This window comes from Cricetulus griseus, unplaced genomic scaffold (genome assembly GCF_003668045.3).
Source record: "Cricetulus griseus strain 17A/GY unplaced genomic scaffold, alternate assembly CriGri-PICRH-1.0 unplaced_scaffold_2, whole genome shotgun sequence".
In the NCBI taxonomy this organism is placed as follows: domain Eukaryota; kingdom Metazoa; phylum Chordata; class Mammalia; order Rodentia; family Cricetidae; genus Cricetulus; species Cricetulus griseus.
In genome coordinates this window covers 6,568,768-6,578,198 of record NW_023276919.1, presented here as the reverse complement: position 1 = coordinate 6,578,198, position 9,431 = coordinate 6,568,768, and positions in this window count along the sequence as shown.

Genomic DNA, 9,431 nt, shown 5'->3' with positions numbered 1-9,431 from the left:
GGACACAAAAAACCAAGCAGGGTAGCAATCCTAATATCCAACAAATTGGACTTAAACTAAAATCAGTCAAAAGAGATGAAGAAGGTCATTTCCAACTCATCACAGGAGAAATCCATCAGGATGAAGTCTCAAATCTGAACATTTAAGCCCCAAACACAAAGGCATGAATCTTTGCAAAGTAACATTACTAAAACTCAAATCAAACATTAAACCACACACACATGTAATAGGAGACTTCAACACCCCACTCTCACCACTGGACAGGAACACCAGACAAAAATTTAACAAAGAAACAAAGAACTAATAGAAGTTATGGCCCAATTGGACTTAACAGGTATTTATAGAACATTCCACCCAATCACAAGCCAATATACCTTCTTCTCAGTGCCACATAGAACCTTCTCTAAAACTGAACACATACTTGGCAACATAGCAAACATCAACAGGTACAAAAAATTGAAATAACCACCTGTATCTTATCAAACCACCATACTTTAAAGTTAGGATTCAACAACAGCGTAAATTTCAGAAAATCAACAAAATCATGGGAATTAAGTAACACCCAATTGCACAACTCTTGGGCACAAGAAGAAATAAATGTAGAAATTAAAGATTCCCTAGAATTCAGTGAGAATTCGGACACAACATACCCAAACTCATGTGAAACTTTCAAAGCAGTGATAAGAGGAAAGTTCACAGCACTAAGTAACCACATTAAGAAAGCAGAGAATAATCACACTAGAGAATATAAACACAACTGAAAGCATTAGAACACAAAGGGACCAATACACCCTGAGGAGCAGATGCCAGGAATTAATCAAATTGAGGGCTGAAATCAATAAAATGGAAACTAGGAGAATAATACAAAGAATGAATGTATCGAGGAGTTGGTTCTTCGAGAAAATCAACAAGATAGACAAACCTTTATCCCAACTTACTGAACAGCAGGGAGTGAACATGCAAATCAATAAAATCAGGAATGAAAAAGGGGGTCATAAAAATGGACACTTAGGAAATACAGAAAAACCTGTACTCCACAAAATTGGAAAATTTAAAGGATATCAACAATTTTCTGGACAGTATCACTTACCAAACTTGAAAGAAGAACAGAGAGGCAACTTAAACAGACCTATAATCTAGAAGGAAATAGAAGTAGTCATCAAAATTTTCCAACCAAAAAAAGCCAAGGTCCAGCTGGGTTCAGTATAGAATGATACCAGAAATTCAAAGAAAAGCTAATACTAATTCTCCTCAAAGTTTTCCACACAATAGAAGCAGAAGAGTCATTGCCAAGCAATTTTCATGAGGCTTCACTTACCTTGATAACCTAGTGACAAATAGACACAACTAAGAAAGAGAACTACAGACCAATATTCCTCATGAACATTAATGCAAAAATACTCAATAAAATACTGGCAAATGGAACCCAAGAATACGTCAGAGAAATCATCCACCATGATCAAGGAGGCTTCATCCCAGTGTCGCAAGGATGGTTCAACATACAAAAATTCATTAAAGTAATCCACCATATAAACAGATTCAGGGAAAAAACCCGACATGATCATTTCAATAGATGCCACAAAAGCCTTTGAAAAATCCAACATCCCTTCATGATAAAGGTCATAGAGAAAAAAGGTATAATAGGAATATACCTTAATACAATAAAAGCATATACAGCAAGCTCACAGCCAACATCAAATTAAATAGAGAGAAATTCAATGCATTTCCACTAAAATCCGGGACAAGACAAGGCTGTCCTCTCTCTCCATACCTCTTCAATATTGCCCTTGAAGTTCTAGCTAGAGCAATGAGACAACAATAGGAGATCAAGGGAATACAAATGAGAAAGGAAGGAGGCAAACTCTCACTGTTTGCAGATGATATGAGAGTCTATATGAGTGACCTGAAAAATTCTACCAGGGAATTCCTACAGCTGAAAAACACCTTTAGCAAAATGTCAGGATACAAGATTAACTCAAAAAATCTGTAGCCCTAATAAATACTGATGACATATTGGTGGAGAAAGAAATGAGAGAGACATCATATTTTACAACTGCTACAAACAACATAAAATACCTTGGGGTAATGCAAACCAAAAATCTGAAAGACCTGTACCGCAAGAATTTTTAGTCTCTAAAGAAAGAAAGAAGATATCAGAAAATGGAAAGATCTCCCATGGTCTTGGATAGGTAGGATCTACATAGTAAAAATGGCAATCTTGCCAAAAGCAATCTACAGATTCATTGCAATTCCCATCAGAATCCCTAAACAATTCTTCACAGACTTTGAAAGATCAACTGTCAACATTATATGGAGAAACAAAAGACCCAGGATAGCCAAAACAACCCTGTACAATAAAGGAACTTCTGGAGGCATCACCATCCCTGACTTCAAGCTCTATTACAGAACTGTAGTCCAGAAAACAGCTTGGTACTGGCACAAAAAAGACAGATAGATTGATGGAGTATAGTTGAAAACACTGATATTAACCCACATACCCACAAACAACTGATGTTTGACAAACAATCTAAATTTTACGATAGAATAAAAAGAACATCTTTAACAAATGGTGAAGGCATAACTGAATGCAGGATTGTAAAGACTGCATATAAATCCAAGTCTATCCTTAAGCACAAAACTTAAGTCAAAACTGATTAAAGATATCAACATAAATCCAGCCACAAGGAACCTATTAGAAGACAAATGGAAGCTACCCTTAAATTAATTGGTACAGCAGACAACTTCCTGAACATTACACCAGTAGCATAGACACTGAGACCAACAATTGATAAATGGGACCTCCTGAAACTGAGAGGCTTCTGTAAGGCAAAGGACACAATCAGCAAGACCAAACTGCAGCCAACAGACTGGGAAAAGATATTCACCAACCCCAAAACTGACAGAGGGCTGATCTCCAAAATATACAAAGAATTCAAGAAGCTAATCTCCAAAACACTAAACAATCCAATTAAAAAGTGAGATGCAGAACTAAATAGACAATTCTCAATAGAGCAATCTAAAATGGCTGAAAGACACATAAGAAAGTGTTCAACATCCTTAGCCATCAGGGAAATGCAAAATAAAACAACTCTGAGATACCAACTTACTAATGTCAGAATGGCCAAAATAAAAAATACCTATGACAGTTTATGCTGGAGAGGGTGTAGAAATAGGGGAACACTACTCCACTGATGGTGAGAGTTCCAACTCATACAGCCACTTTGGAAATCTGCACAGCAATTCCTCAAAAAACTAGGAATCAGTCTAACACAAGGTCCAGCAATTCCACTCTTGTGTGTATACCCAAAAGAAGCACATTCATACAATAAGGACATGTGTTCAACAATGTTCATAGCAGCACATTATTTGTAATAGCCAAAAAACTGGAAGCAGCATAGATGCCCCTTAACTGAAGAATGGATAGAGAAAATCTGGTACAATTACACAATGGAGTACTACTCAGCAGAAAAAAAAACAATGGAATCTTCAAATTTGCAGGAAAATGGATGAAACTAAAGAAACCATTCTGAGTGAGGTAATCCAATCACAAAAAGACAAATTTGGTATGTCCTCACACGTATTTGGATTTTAGACATAGACTAAAGAATTACCAGCTTTCAATCCACACTGTCAGACAAGCTAGTAAAAAAGGAGGATCTTTAGTGAGACATACATGGTCCCCTGCAGAAGGGGAAAGGGTCAAGATAACCTGAACACATTGGTTCACGGGAGTAAGGGGGAGGGAACTTGGAGAATGAGAAGAGGAGAAGACGAGGGGTTCAGACTACATGAGGGAGCAGAAAGTTTGAGTCAGGGAAAGAATAGATGATAACAAGAATGGAGGTACCATAATAGAGGGTTTACAGAGAAATCAGGAACTAGGAAAATGTCTGTAGATCTACAAAAATGACACTAGCTAACAATCTAAGCAACAGAGGAGAGGCTGCCTTAAATGCCCTCCCCTGATAATGAGATTGATGGATGACTTATGTGCTGACTGATAGCCCTCATCCAGCAACTGGTGGAAGTAGAAGCAGACACACACAACTAATCAGCGAACTGATATGGAATCCAGTTGCAGAATAGGACGAGTGAAGAACAAAGGGGTCCAGACCAGACTGGTGAAACCCACAATAACAGCTGCCCTGAACATCAGGGAGCTCTTGGCCCCCAGTCTGATAGCTGGGATACCAACATGGGACTGATCTACAACCCAGGAACATGGGTTTCAGGAAAGAAACATAGGAAATCTACCTGACCTCCTGTAGTAGTTCAGTACTTATCCCTAGCATAGGTGTGGATTTTGGGAGCCCATTCCACATAAAGGAATACTCCGTGAGCCAAGACACACGGGGGTGGGCCTAGGCCCTATCCCAAATGATACGACAGACCATTATGACACCTTATGGAAGGCCTCACCATCAAGGGGGAGCAGAAAAAATATGTGATAGTTATGGTTTTATTTGGGGAGGGTGGGGAAGGGGGGTAGGGAGCGGGAACTGCGATTGTCATGTAAAACAATCTTGTTTGTAACTGAAATAAAATATGCAGAAAAATAAAATGGGTTAGAGATCTAAATAGATAATTCTCAATAGAGGAATTTAAAATGGCTGAAAGACATATAAAAAAAATGCTCTACATGCTTTGCCATCAGGGAAACACAAATGAAAACACATTTTTAGCTTTTAATGAGGGTGTCATATTCTTAATAATTTATACTAATGGAAATTACATTCAGGGAGAAAATCGAGGGTTTTTGTCCACACAAACTCATGGAGGAATATTATAATCACATGAAAATCTAAAAATTATTAAGAACTTACTTTTCACAATGGAAGTGTGTGACCTCTAATTCAAGAGTATAGGCCACAGCACCTGAGGTCATTTGAGATCCCAGGAAGGAGAGGTTTTAGAGGGGCCAGAAACATCAAGGGACACTCAATATGATTCTGTGTAGATAGAATCTCAGTTCTCTACTGAGAATGTACAAAGGGGACACTGAGCAGTTCCTCCCTTGTACATTAACTCATATAGAATCCTGGCTTGTTATAATTTGCTTTACTGCAAAGGAACAGGAAGGCGGTGTTTTCTACTTTCTCTTGTGAAACAATTTTGGAGTTGTTCAAACCTGGCCTAGAAACTGCACTCTTCACTGAGGTCCATAGACTTTAAAACAGCATAGGCTTTAATGAGAGAAAACTCACCTCAATGCATGTTGATTTCTAGGAGGTACAATGGATATGGCTTTGGGGAGAACAAAATACTCAATAATAATACTGTATTTCAGCTTCGAGTGGTTTCGTGCACACATGATATGTGTTCAAAGAATTCCACAATGCTGTACAGTGACATATGCCTTGGCAAAAAGGTAGACACAGGTATCAGTGAACATAGGATACAAAATTGATACCCAGCCTCACATATATTCCATTTTAAATGCACCAAGAAGTGTTACTTTTTTCTAGATTCCTAGTAGATTTGTTTGGGGAAAACATTTTATAATTCAAGAAGAAGTGTTTTCATTCCCTTAGTCATGATCCTACAGAGGCACCTTGATTTATTGTGAGATTTTCTGTGAGATACCTGGTAAAAGACTAAGACCTTTGTGGCAGGAGACATTATCTAAAATTATTAGCTGTCCATGTGCTACTCATTTTTGTACCTGTGAGCAGAGACTGTCTGAAAAGCATAGGCTCTAGAGTCTGGAAACTCCCCACTCTTCCTTCCTGATCAGCCAGCCTGACCCTTTCCAAGCTGAGTGTACCTTCTGCTCTTGCCGACTCCTGTCCAAAGTCCCAATCACCCTTGATCCCTGTGGGCCTGAGCCTGCTTGGAGTGGACTCGCACAGCCAGGAGGAGCTCCCTGAGTCTGGAAACACCACACTCTTCCTTCTCACTCTGTCAGCCTGATCCCTACCGAGGCCTAACCCCTACCGACTGATGAGACTACCAGGAGAGGCAAGACCATCCAGAGATTCGGACATAGAAGTCCTGGCCCACACACCACAGGGTCACAAGAATAGCTAGAGAAACCCCACCTGCACCCACTAGAAGAAGACGTGGGAAGAAGAAGACAGAACAAGAACACACTCAACAACAGAAAGACCAATATGACACCACCAGAATCTAGGGACTCCAAACCAGGAAGATCTGAAAAGCCCAACACAAAGGATGAAGAAGAAAAGGACCTCAAAAATTATCTCAGGAAGGTGATAGAGACCTTTAAAGAGGAACAAGAAAATCCCTTAAAGAAATAGAAGAAAAAACAAGCAAAAAAATCACATGAAATGGAGGAAAAGACAAACCAAAAATATTCAAGAAATAAATCTCTTAAAGAATCTAAAGAAAGGCAAGAAAAAAACAACAAAACAAGTGAAGGAAACACTCGAAACAGTTCAAGGCATGAAAGCTGAAATAGACACAATAAAGAAAACACAGAATGTGGTGATGCTGGAAATAGAAAGGCTGGATAAACTATCAGGAATCGAAACTGCTCTTATTCTAGTGTTTTTCATATCTCCTACTGGCTTGTCTTGCTAATCTGAGCTCAAAAATTTATTTTGTGAATCTCCTCAATCTACATAGTTATTATTACCTTCCTTATCTATATAACTCTTATATTTATCCCTACCTCCCTTGTCATTCCTACCACATCTTTCAAAATACCATGAATGCCATTGAAACATTTTAGTTTGCTGAGAGAAAAAGTTTCCAACAGGACTTGTCTCAGGACAAGGAAATTGGCACCAACCCGAGGGCAGACAAACAATCCTTTTTGGGTCACACCTGGCCAACAGACAACTGGGGACTTTTCAGGGTACATTCTGTGCTTTTTCCTTTGTAGAAAAGCATTTCCCACTCTAACATGACTTCATACTTTTTAATAAATCACTATGTGCCCATTGCCTGTATGCTCATCTGCATTTTTTTCCTATATAAGGAGCTTACACCCCATGCTGGGGTGTGCAGCTTTCCCGATATTGCTGACATCCGAATGTGCATGCATTCAATGAACCCTCTTGCTTTTGCAGCTCTCGGTATTGTTTCTCAGTCTCGGGGGCTCCTTGGGACCCTGTGTCCCTAGGGGTCTAGGGTCTTTCATTTGGTGAGCCAGCCAAGAGGTCAGAGGAGACCCCAGACTCATTATCTCGACTCAGAAGAGGTAAGTACCGCCGGCTTATTTTGATTTATGTTTTCTATTTGTCTGTCTATTTGGAAACCCTGTATAGACTATGCAGGCTTTGTAGAGACACACAAGGTAGACTGATGAATCACTCCCCTGGGAGTCCACCCCTGGCGGATGCTGCATGGGAAGTTTGGGTGGGCCCAGGACGAGCAGGCAACCCTAGTCCCTAGGAGCGGACAATGCAAGTCTCTGCTCTCTTTGAATTTGTGGTTTCAGTTCAGCACGGTTTTGCAGCCTTGCAGCCTGACTGTATGACTCAGTGTTTGTCTCTTTTTGTTTTTCACTATCTGACCACCATGGGACAAAAAATAATGACCCCCTTATGTTTGACTCTAGACCACTGGGGAGACGTTTGGGACTGAGCCAGCACCCAGTCCCTGGATGCCAAAAAGAAAAAAAAACTGACAAACTATGCAGTTCCAAATGGGCACCATGTAATGTTGGCTGCCTCCGGATGGTTCTTTTAATCTTAAGATTATTTTACAAGTAAAAGAAAAATGTTCGATTCTGGATCCCACGGAAACCCTGACCAGATTTGTCTAAGATGGGGATGTCTAAGAGAATAAAAAAAAGAGCAAAAAGTAATAAAAATTAAAGAGGGTCAAAAGAAAGTCATAAAAATGTCAGAGAAAAATGTAAACTGTTTTCTATGGGCTCTCATATCAATTTATAATAATACAGGTTAAAAATTTTGAACACACCAGGTTAATTTTGTTTAAAAATTTTATTTATGTCCCCACCCCCCCCAAATTCTGTATACTTGTTAAAAGTTTCTATCTGTGTTTTCTGGTTTAAACGTAAATTTTATTAGAAGCCAAAAGCCAAAACAAAAATGGTTCAAATATTTTTGCTGTCTAATGCTAACATCAGCCAGTCATTTATGGACATAGCTCAGAATTTATCTCTGAGCTCCAGTCATTAAATTTGGTTATCAGAAATTCAGATATCTTTTTAATAAACATAATATTAAAGCTGTTTCATGGTTAAATCTGTCAAAAAGTTAAAACTAGTAACACTGGAAATTGACAACATAAATTTAATAGTCACCCAGATGATAATGATTTTAAACACATCAAAGGTGCTTTATTTTCGATATTCTTACAAACAGACATTAAATGATTTTTAATTGTTCAAATTTGTAAGGTTATAAAATATTAATGCTTCTGTTATATTATTAATATTTGTGCTTAAATCAAAAGAGCTAAAATTTAAGATCACAGCCAAAAGTTGCATATGGTAATAAAAAAAGATTGAGCTGTATATTTCTTATGGTACATTAAGACAATGACCTAAGTTTAACAAAGGGCTTACAATAACTGCTAAACCCATGGGTCTCAATTCTTTAGAATTTTAAAAACAAAACTCTTTTATAAAGGTAGCCTAGGACAACCTGTATATCAGATGTTTACATTGATAAAGGTAAACCTGACAATATAAAGTCTTAGTTTTATAAAAGCTGCTAACCTATTATTAGATGTTAAAAAATGTAAGTTACCAGCCATTCTTCTAAATTAACAAGTTGCCAGATTTACCTAGGCATACTTCTAATACTACAGAGATCTGCAGAACATGGCATTTAAAATGTTAACTAAAAAAGTTTATAATATCAGAGATTTTCAGATTCTGACAGTGACCCAACATCACTAAAGAATATTATGGTGCTCCATTGACTGTGACAATGCTGACCAGTGAGCATGATGCTCAGATGCTACACCTACTGCCAGGCAGGACTGGGCTCAGACTGTGGACAGGCTACAGGACATGGGAGAATTGATTGAACCAATTTTGCCTAGTCAAAATAAGGTCAGTCTTTTCCATTTCTCTCTTCCACAGAGAGAAAAAGCTCTCACTTTATGAACCTGGTAAAGATTTACATGGGCCCCAACACTATTGAGATTTGGGTATGGGTAACTGTATATAGACTGGAACCTGTCATTTTTAATAGTTTCAAAAACTGCATAAAATTTATCATTCTCAGATCTCTGATTATATTAATGGTTAAACTATGTTAAACTATAGCCATCTTAATAGCTCATTTAATAAAATTCTGATAAGCTGATAACACCAACCACCTACTGTTCAGTCACAAGCTCAATGTATTTAGATTTATTTAGTTGTCATCTATTTATAAACTTAAAGGGCTTTTCATGAGGCCAAAGACACCTCTGTCCAATCTGTACCTGACTCTCTAGACAGAAGAAAAATGTACAAGCTTCTAATCCAAATCTACAGTTTTTGTTAGAAG